Below are 9,967 nucleotides of genomic sequence, written 5' to 3'. Positions count from 1 at the left end.
ACTGTTGATTGTTGTTTAAGATAAGTCTCTCTCCATCAGTTTCTGCCATAATTTTATGGGGATCTACATCTGGTAAAAATTTCTTATCTTAACCTGAAATTGTCGATAAACGACCTTCGGCTATTTGATTCTTCGAACTAGGTCGTAAAAGATACTCGTTCCAATTGATAAAGAAAAGAACTAATAAAGTAACTAATGGGAGGATCTTGTTGAACACTTTGTCTGCCTTTTTGACTAATCCTAGAATGAGTTAAAGTTCTCTCTCTCTCTCTCTCTCTCTCTCTCTCAAACAAAAAGCAGCTTCAGCCAATCAGAAAGAGCGTTTTATTTTAACATTGGCTTTAGATTGGTGTTTTTCTCGAAAATGGCGGGACTTCTTCCAGTTGATTTACGTCGCACCTTAGAACACAGCATTTAATGCAACAGCATGCCGTGTACGTTCACAATTCAATATCGTTATGCCAATATTGCTTGGTCTGCTTATTGTCATAGTGGAAGAAAATGTACATGATATTTACATAATCATCCAGGGAATTTCACCATAGATTGCTTTTTTACGTGAAGATGCTTCAATTAAGACGTATAAGTCTGAACTAAATATGTCTACTTTATTTTTACACTCAGTAAATAAATAATAAAAATAATGATAATAATAATATGAATAAATAAATAAAAAATTAATAATCTCCTCCCACGTAAGCTGACAACAATGACAGTTAAACTTATTAAAATCTTTTTTTATTAAATTTTTAATACCACGAATTAAAATTTCCCCCAGCTTGCTCAGCGCAGCAATAACTGTGCAAAGGCAGTGTTGGTGTTGAGCTACCCTTGTGTCTGCAATAGTGGTATATATATTAACACTGTATCACGATAACCATTCTTGTGTTTTTAGTTTCTGAAAAGCAGGCAAAATACCTTTCCTAGCCAATTTGACAGTTATTGCCTTAAATTAACCTGTTTTTATAAATTTAACTGTCTTGTAATGATTATAGTATTCTACAAATCACAGATGCTGCTCCCAAAGTTCGCTTTTACCTAAAATATCTTTAAAATATTTTTAAAATATTTTTTTCTGTTTAAAAAACAACATGGTCGCAAAATATTAAATATTGATTCGTAAAACAAAGCATGTTTTAATATTTTTGGTGTGCCATATCTAAGAAATGTAGAGTCATAAAATATTCAGCATTTATTAAAAACATCATTGCCTAAAAGACCCTACATTTTATTCCAATATACCTTCAATACTTTTGACGATTATTCATTTATTTTTTAATGATTTTCTTAGTCACCTGATATATTTTAACTGACATTATTTTATCCATTTTATTCTGACGCACAAAAGATTCCATTTCCATTTCATTCCCGAAGGGCCTTTTGCGGTCTTATCCTGAGACTTTTCCTTAGGTAAATTTCCTGGATGGACTGGTCACCTGATCTATGGCCAAACGGCTAGGGATTGTCTCCAGTGCCTCGTCCCATATGTGCGAGAGGTAAAACCTGAGACCTCCTTTCTTGTTCAATGTTGCGTTTTCCACTCGCTCCCAAATAGTCTTACTTAAAGTTACAACGTTTGCTTCAGTTGACCGGGAAATTGTATGAGATACCATCTGATTTTTTGAAGAATTAATGGTTTAAAAAGGATTATATAGGCTAAGGCGTGGCGCAGCAATGGACACTGCACAGACCTGCTGACCCCCCTCCCCCTCCCCCATCGCATCCTTTGCCCTCTTTTTTTAGTTATTCCACTTTACACGTCTGGCGGAATGATGGGACTTTTTCATCAGTACAAAATTGAAAAGAATTAACCTCCCGTGACAGGCCTTTACTAACATGACCTGCTGAAAGCGAATAAAAAGCATCGATCTGATATCGTTTTCAAACTGTTTGAATAACATTTGTAAATAGAAACCATTATGTACCCGTCACCAAAGACCTTCAGGGAGAAAAAATAATTCATTCTTTTCTCTGTACACAGGTGTTCAACATCTTTCCACCCCCAGTGACAGTTAGGGCCTACTCTTTTATCGCCACAACCATACGGAGATAACGTGCTCTAGACTATGTTGCATTGGACCATATGCATAGGCCTACATCTCTAAGGACACTACAAAAGTAGTAAAAGTCTAATGAGCATTACATGCCTTTAAGTGTCAGTAAACAGCTATCCAGTGTTAAATTGAAGAGTAAGGAAAATATGGTCCATATATAAAATGATTTTATTCGATAGCATATGATCGTTAAGTAACTCAAATAGCAATTGCATCCGATGCACAACTCGCCATATGTTACGCGCATGTACTACATGTACCCATCGTGTCGTTTCCCAAAAATATTGTTCATTTTTGTTCTTTTCACCTCAATCCTACAGTTATTATTTAAATTCTATTGCAATATATATCATCGGTTTTCTAAGTTAAATTTGTACTTCTATGAAATTGTGTTCTTGAATTGGTACATTTGGTTGCGGACTGGTAGTTTTCTGCGATACTCTACTCTTGACCAGAATCCAATATAGCACAGGAAAATGACAATAATCAGAAGTTGATTTATGTCATTACCACTTCCATTTTGGCTAATTTCGGTTCGTTGCAGATGATTTCATTTAAATTTGATGATTATAATGTTATTGGTCAGAGGCCAGTGTGATGATCTGTATATATAGTCTGCCTATTGTCCAGACATCATTATTACTTGTACGTTGGAAACGAACGACCAAAAAGATGTCTGGTATTATCTACGTGACCGTAGTCGCCGTATTCGCAGGGGTAGTTCTGTCAGCAACCCTGCCACCGAACACAACTCCAGATCCATTTGCAAACGCTCCACGGGACATGAAGAGCTTCTGCAAGATGTCGGGCCTCGAGAAAGACCCACGCCCCGTTTTGAAATGGGAGCACGACGACTCTCCATCGGGGAAATTAAGCTCGTGCAGTTGCCTGAACCCTAAGGCTGAATGTCCTGTGGTACCGTCTTTGAATGCAACGTATAACGACCTGTGTAACGCCGGGGCGAGTTATGCCACGTTTTCGTTCATCCCTATACAACCGGGTCAACCCTGGATGTTTTATGTCACCTGTGGATGTAGTTGTGACGAGGCACCGAACTGCCAAAACTCAACCTGTACTGAACATGTTATTTCGCTGGACAAGAAATCTTAATGGGAGGTGGGCGTTTTTATTACTTTTATTACTTAAACATAAAGTGAGTGTTTGGTCTTTTACAAAGCAGATGTGGAGAAATAGATATCTGGCAAATGTCAAAACTTTCCCCCTTATTCACCAAAGTGTATCATGTCCTAAACCGTCACCAGAACTTCGACTGAATTCTAAGTTCTTGTTTTTAGCCGCTCTCGTTATGAAGATAGAGGAAGGTGCAATTAAAGCGTGACAACGGGACAGGAATTTACTAATAAAAATTTTAAAAAACGCTTTTATAGATCTCGATTTACTCAACGTTTCTTTTTAATCATATTTTTTATTTATCCGTTTTTATTATTATCATTATTATTTTGATTATGATTTTGTATGTGATACAGTCAAAATGCTGAAACTTCCAGGAAAAGTTGCATTTTTTTAGGTTTATGCTCTGAATACCTAAAATAACGTGTGTGGAATTTAAAACGACAATATAATAACATTTGTGAGCTATACCACCGTCATCTATTTGTAACAAGCTTTGAGTCAACATGTTGATGGAGAAAATTAGATATATTCTGTTTCCTAAAATTGTTCCCGCCCGAGCCCATTATAGTTTTAGTTTTGTTGATTTACATTTATTTTTGTTACATTTCAGGGCCAGTGGATGGTAACTTGAGGAAACACGAGTCAGAAATCATAGACTGAATGTACAACGTGTTTTGTTTATAGGAACAATAAATAATGTTTTACAGACTAATATCTGGTTGATTTCTCCTCTCTATGCGTAGTGTTTTAAACGGGCACAATATACAAAAATGTGCTTTTAACTGTTTGAAAGTGCATAAAAAAACGACCAACTATGGATAAAAAAAAAAAAAAAGAAAAGAAAAAAAACTCGGTACAGCTTGCATGAAATAGGGTTTTAGACAGAAATACTATTGCAAAGAGAGAATCTTAATTATATAAAAAGACTATGTACAGGTTCCAAGAAATAACTATTTAGACAGAATAATGGAAAATAATAATCTTACTGGTTACTGGATATAGCATTTAGATGTACAGAGCTGCATTTCATCAACAATATCCTTTAAATCCTAATGTTTTTGGACAGTGTCGTAATGTAGCTGTAAACCAGTGAATGGCAGTCGAGGTGTCAAGAATTATAGGCTACATCAAGATTAAACGGGTTCACAGGGCGCTAATATTCTCGACGATATTGGGTAGTATATTACTTTGTTATAAAATGAATTATGAAAAAAATAAGGCCTGATGTATGTATTGAACTAGATAATGGACGAACAGATATTACCAGACAACGTTGTTAATTTCAGTTGTTAAAATTGCATTTAAGTCAATGGTCACTAAATTGACTCCGGGATTAAGTATTAACCGGATATTATAAAGTCCATTTAAAATCACCCTATTAAACCAATCATATCTATGTGATCGTTTATTTCCCCAAACAGGGGCTCACGGATTGGGAGGAGGCATGGCTGCGGTTTTAGAGAGAGAGGGGGGGGGGGGGCGGAATCCCCACCTCTGACGTTAAACCTCTTCAAACAGAGAGAGACAAAACCAGTTTTAAACAGAGGAAAATACTTGTGTGTATCTTTGTGCGTGAGAGCGCGTTCATATTTTGACCATAATAAATGCCGGTTTTCAAAAATCTGCGTTACATTGTATGGTAAGGGGAGCTTATTTAAATTATTTCATACGGCATTTCCTCTAGAAAACTTATTCCACCATTTCACATCGATGAGTGCTAGCTCCCTACAATTGAATTTGATATCTACGCATTTTTCTTAATTAAATGAATCATTTTGAAACGAATCGTGATTATTTTAAACAGACGTATTTCTGACATTTCACAAGGGTATATCGAAATGAAGAACTTTTACTAGATGTTCCCATAATTGACAGTAGATTGTTTCCATGGTTTATATTGTTTCCATAGTTCAAATTGTTTACATGGATTAAATTCGTGACATAGGGTAGTCTCAATATAGAGTGTAATTACTAAAAAAATGAAAACACCCAGAGAGCGGGAACCTCCGACAAAGCAGCTCAATTTTCATTGGCTATTTATCATTATTAGTTAATTATATATATCACCACTAAAATCTTATCACTTTCAGTATGCCCATTTCTGATCAACATGTATCCTAAAATATCATCCAAATCCATCTGTAAGTCTTTCCGAGTTAGGCGGGTTACGGACAGTCAAACGGAAGTGAAAACACAACCTCCTTGGCGGAGGAACTTTACAATGCAACAGGTGCGCCACGCATTAAATGCCCTGTAGAAAACAACAGACGAAAATAAACAGAATAAAAATTAATTTAAGTTCAATTTATTCATATATTGCTGCAAACATGCAATGTCCTAAAACGCAATACTATGATATGATTGACTCATTACACAATAAGATTTCTCTATTAGTTAGAATGATGTAATGAACAATAAAAAAAGGTTCAGGTCTCTGCAGTATATTAGCGTATATCTAGTCCCACAATATGCGAAGTTTCTGATTGCTTATACGATGTACTAATGTGACACTTCGTCGTATTAAAACATTAGCAATAACATTTGATTTTTTAATTACAACTGCTTATTGCAAAATAAATAAATAAATAAATAAATAAATTAAATTAAATTAAAAAAAACATCATAAAAGGAATCAGTATACAGCTCTACGAAGAAGTGTGACATGCACTTGTTATTATTATGAAATAAGGAGGGATCACGTAGATATAAAGGGCTGCTTAAATCAGTCAACATATACTTTTAAAGAAAGGAGAGCTGTGACACTCCTAAAAAAGGGGAAAAAGGGAATGACCCCGACGTGATTTGAACACGCAACCTTCTGATCTGGAGTCAGACGCGCTACCGTTGCGCCACGGAGTCCGTGTTCTACATTGAGCATGCAATGTATTAAAATTCGGAGTGCCAGGGTTCTGTCACTAGCACAAAGTTCCACGTGTTAGTACAAGCGCTCTTATACACGGTCTATGATATGCACTATTTTTGCTAAATAACACATGAAAGATACATGAGGCGCTACAAGTGCAAGTGTACCCTAGCACGTGATTAAAATCAGTTTTTAATTATATTTGAAGCATAACATGGTCCTAGTAAAAATAATAAAAATAAATAAAAACAATAAATAAAATAAATAAAAAATAAGAGCCGTATCTTGCGTGACTCTACAAGGAACAGAGCATGGCGCCTCTATTATTTTCTGCTGTGTTGCGTTTTTTTTAAGTTGGATAAAACACTGATGGTGAGCAATGAAATTACTTTATGTAAAACATAATAAGGTATGCATATATTTCATAACCATAATGTCTTAAAATTCTTATATGTTAATAATTATTTATTTATTACATAAATTATCGCCATTTTGGGACATGTTTTGACTGCACAGTGATATAGAAGGTACAAGTAAAGCATATTGTTGACTAGAGTCCTCAATGACACCATATATCTGTATCAGGTCGTCGTGGGTGAAAATATATGCTCCGAAAAGTCGTATTACAAAACAATACACAAGTGACGCCCGTGGTGTGATGAATGTTGTAATAGACTGTACTTCGGCATGCGCAGAATTTATGGAATACCAACAAAGAAACAATGATTAAATTTCTCAGAAAACCTCGAGCTAACTTGGACGACTTCGTGCTAACTTGGATCACTTTGGGCTAACTTGGATAACCTCAGGCTATTTCGGATGATACCCATAGATTTTTGTATTCCAATTGGATTGGTAAAATAGTTTTGTTTAAATTTGAGCTAGTGAGGATTTATGTGTACCTATCTTATATTGTGTTCTTGTATGGTACATTTTTTGTGGTGCACTACTGTTGACCAGAATCCAATATAGCACCGGAAAGTGACAATAATCAAAAGCTGACTTATGGCATAACCACTTCCATTTTGGCTAATTTCGGTTCGTTGCAAATAGTTTCATTTAAATTTGATGACAATTATAATGGTATTGGTCAGGATCCCGCGTGATGATCCGTATATATAAATAGTCTGGCTGTTGTCCTGGCATCATTATATATTACTTGTATTTTGGAAACGAACGACCAGAAATATGTCTGGTATATTCTACGTGACCGCAGTCGCCGTATTCGCAGCGGCAGTTCTGTCAGCAACCCTACCACCGAACACAACTCCAGATCCATTTGCAAACGCTCCACGGGACATGAAGAGCTTCTGCAAGATGTCGGGCCTCGAGAAAGACCCACGCCCCGTTTTGAAATTGGAGCACGACGACTCTCCATCGGGGAAATTAAGCTCGTGCCTGAACTCTGAAGCTGAATGTCCTGTGGTACCGTCTTTGAATGCAACGTATAACGACCTGTGTAACGCTGGGGCAAGTTATGCCACGTTCTCTTTCATCCCTATACAGCAGGGTCAACCCTGAATGTTTTATGTCACCTGTGGATGCAGCTGTGCCGAGGCACCGAACTGCCAAAACTCAACCTGTACTAATGATGTTATTTCATTGGACAAGAAAACCTAATAGGAGGTGAGCGTTTTTTTTTTTTTCAATGATTTCTTTACTTAAGCCCCCGTGGGTGGCGTCTTTTCTGCGTCCTGCAGCAAGACCTCGCTTGAGAGTAAAAAATACTTTACGTGCCGACAACTGGCCGATCATTGATTATTCATTCTACAACCAAAGCGATGCTTTTGCCTCCTTTCTACGAAGTATTACCAACACGTTTCATGTTAATCACCAAAGTATACCGTGTCAAATAATAATAATAATAATAATAATAATAATAATAATAATAATAATAATAATAATAATAACTAGACTGCAACTGGCTAAAGCTAGTGGCAGAGGATTCCCCTGCAAAATAGGTGTGGAAATGCTCTTACAAGGTTATGTGAAGGTCATAGGTTAAATTTGACCCCATATTCTGAAAGAGCATGTGCGAATTGGGGGGGGGGGGGCAACAAAACATCACTTTTAGGCCACTTTAATATTTCTCCATGAAATAGCCAAATGACCTTGAAAATGAGGGTCAAGGTCAAATTTGACATTTGATTTGGGGGTGTTGGGTATATGTTTGGGGTAGTTTACTATAGCATGTTATCACAAAAAATCAATATTTCATGGAGAAATTGACAAAGTCACTATTACTGTGAAATTATTAATATTTAAAAATCTATATTAAAAAAACTAATCAGTCAATTGTCAATATTATTAAATACTGCACTGGATAGATATCTAAGGCAACTTTTTACATCATCCTTGTGGCTCTGTGACATCTGGTTTACCCCCTGCTGAGTGTCAACCTCCTGGAGCGTATTTTACAATAGGTTGACCTTGACCTGACCTACTTTTCTAAAATTACATCACTTGATATAGAATTATTGTGTAACCTCACCTGTGAAAGGATTTGTCAAAATGTTGAAAATTCTAGGAGATATTGCATTTTGAAATTTGCAAAAATTTCACTTTAAAAGGCTCTTTGACCTTTAAAATTAGGTCAAGGTAAAAAAAAATTGGGTGGACCGGAATAACTTTTCATAGGCTATCAGTATGAATTTTTTCAGAATTTTAGAAAGAAATTTTTTGACGAAAAATAATAAGAAGAAGAATAATAAGAATACCAAAAACAATAGTATTCCCCTATGGGGAATCCTAATAATATATAAACAAGTAAAAATCGTCATTAGAACTTCGACTAAATACAAAATTATAATTTTTCGTTTTTAGCCGCTATCGTAATTGAGATAGAGACAGGTGAAATTCAAACATGACGGGGAAAATTACTTATAAAAGAGAAAACGTATGTCGCGATTTTTCACAACAGCGTTTTAATTTATTGTTATTTTTGTTTGTTTGCTTTTCTTGTTTGTTTTTCTTATTTAAAGTTCTAATTCTCTTAGAATACCTTTAATTAAGTATGTGGAATTGACGAACGACAGTACAATAACATTTGTGCGCTATACCACAGAGGTTTACTTGTAACAAGCCCTTAGACAACTGGTTGATGCAAAAAGTGAAACTTATTCTGCTTTCTAAATTATTCTCGCCCGAGCGCATTTCTGTTTTAGTTTCGATTTCAGTATGGTTTATGTACAGTGTATAGGTGTTAGTATGTTAACATCTATTTTTGTTACATTTCAGGGCCAGTGGATGACAACTTGAAGAAACACGATAAAGAAGCCATACGTTGCATGCATAACGTGTTTTGTTTATTGGAACAATAAATAACGATTTACAGATTCCTTTTTTGCACGAATTCTCCTCTCTATGTACAGTATATTAAACAGGCAAAATGTAAAGAAATGTGTTTTCAATTATTTGAAAGTGCATTAAGTAATACACACGTAAAATTAAAAACAAATACCATGTGTAGTTTATATATCATGTTAAATATTTCTAGGCGGCAATATTATAGCAAAGAGAGAATCTTCACTATATAAAAAGACCATGTGCCGCTTACAAATTTGAGTTTTAAGACAGAATAATGCCAAAAAGATAATTTTAATTCTTCGTTATTTAGATATACAGAGATGCAATTCATGAACAATTTCCTTTTTATTCTAATATTTTAATTTATTCAGGGTCGCAATGTAGCTATAACCCAATAATTTACACACGAGGCGACAAGAACCATATATCAAGACAAAACGGATTAACAGGGCCTTACTGTTTTGGACGGTTTTGGGTGGGATATTACATGCTTATAAAATTTAATTTACTACAATTTTGACCGTCTTTCTGCAGATATGAAAATCTAGGGCTCACTGTATATATTAAGCTAGTTAATAGACGGATATATATTACCAGATATCGTTATTAA

At 35.3% G+C, this 9,967-nt stretch overlaps 1 non-coding gene across 1 annotated transcript; it reads right to left on the bottom strand.

Annotated features, from left to right (window-relative positions):
* Nucleotides 1-5,975: 5,975 nt before the first annotated feature.
* On the bottom strand, nt 5,976-6,047 carry Trnaw-cca (transfer RNA tryptophan (anticodon CCA)). Its single transcript has one exon. It is a non-coding gene; the product is annotated as a tRNA-Trp (tRNA).
* Between the last annotated feature and the right edge of the window lie 3,920 nt (nt 6,048-9,967).

The sequence above is a fragment of the Lingula anatina genome, chromosome 8 (assembly GCF_051362555.1).
Source record: "Lingula anatina isolate TDL-2025a chromosome 8, LinAna3.0, whole genome shotgun sequence".
In the NCBI taxonomy this organism is placed as follows: Eukaryota; Metazoa; Brachiopoda; class Lingulata; order Lingulida; family Lingulidae; genus Lingula; species Lingula anatina.
The sequence above is the reverse complement of the archived record's forward strand: the minus strand, read 5'-3'. Positions and strand labels throughout refer to the sequence as shown.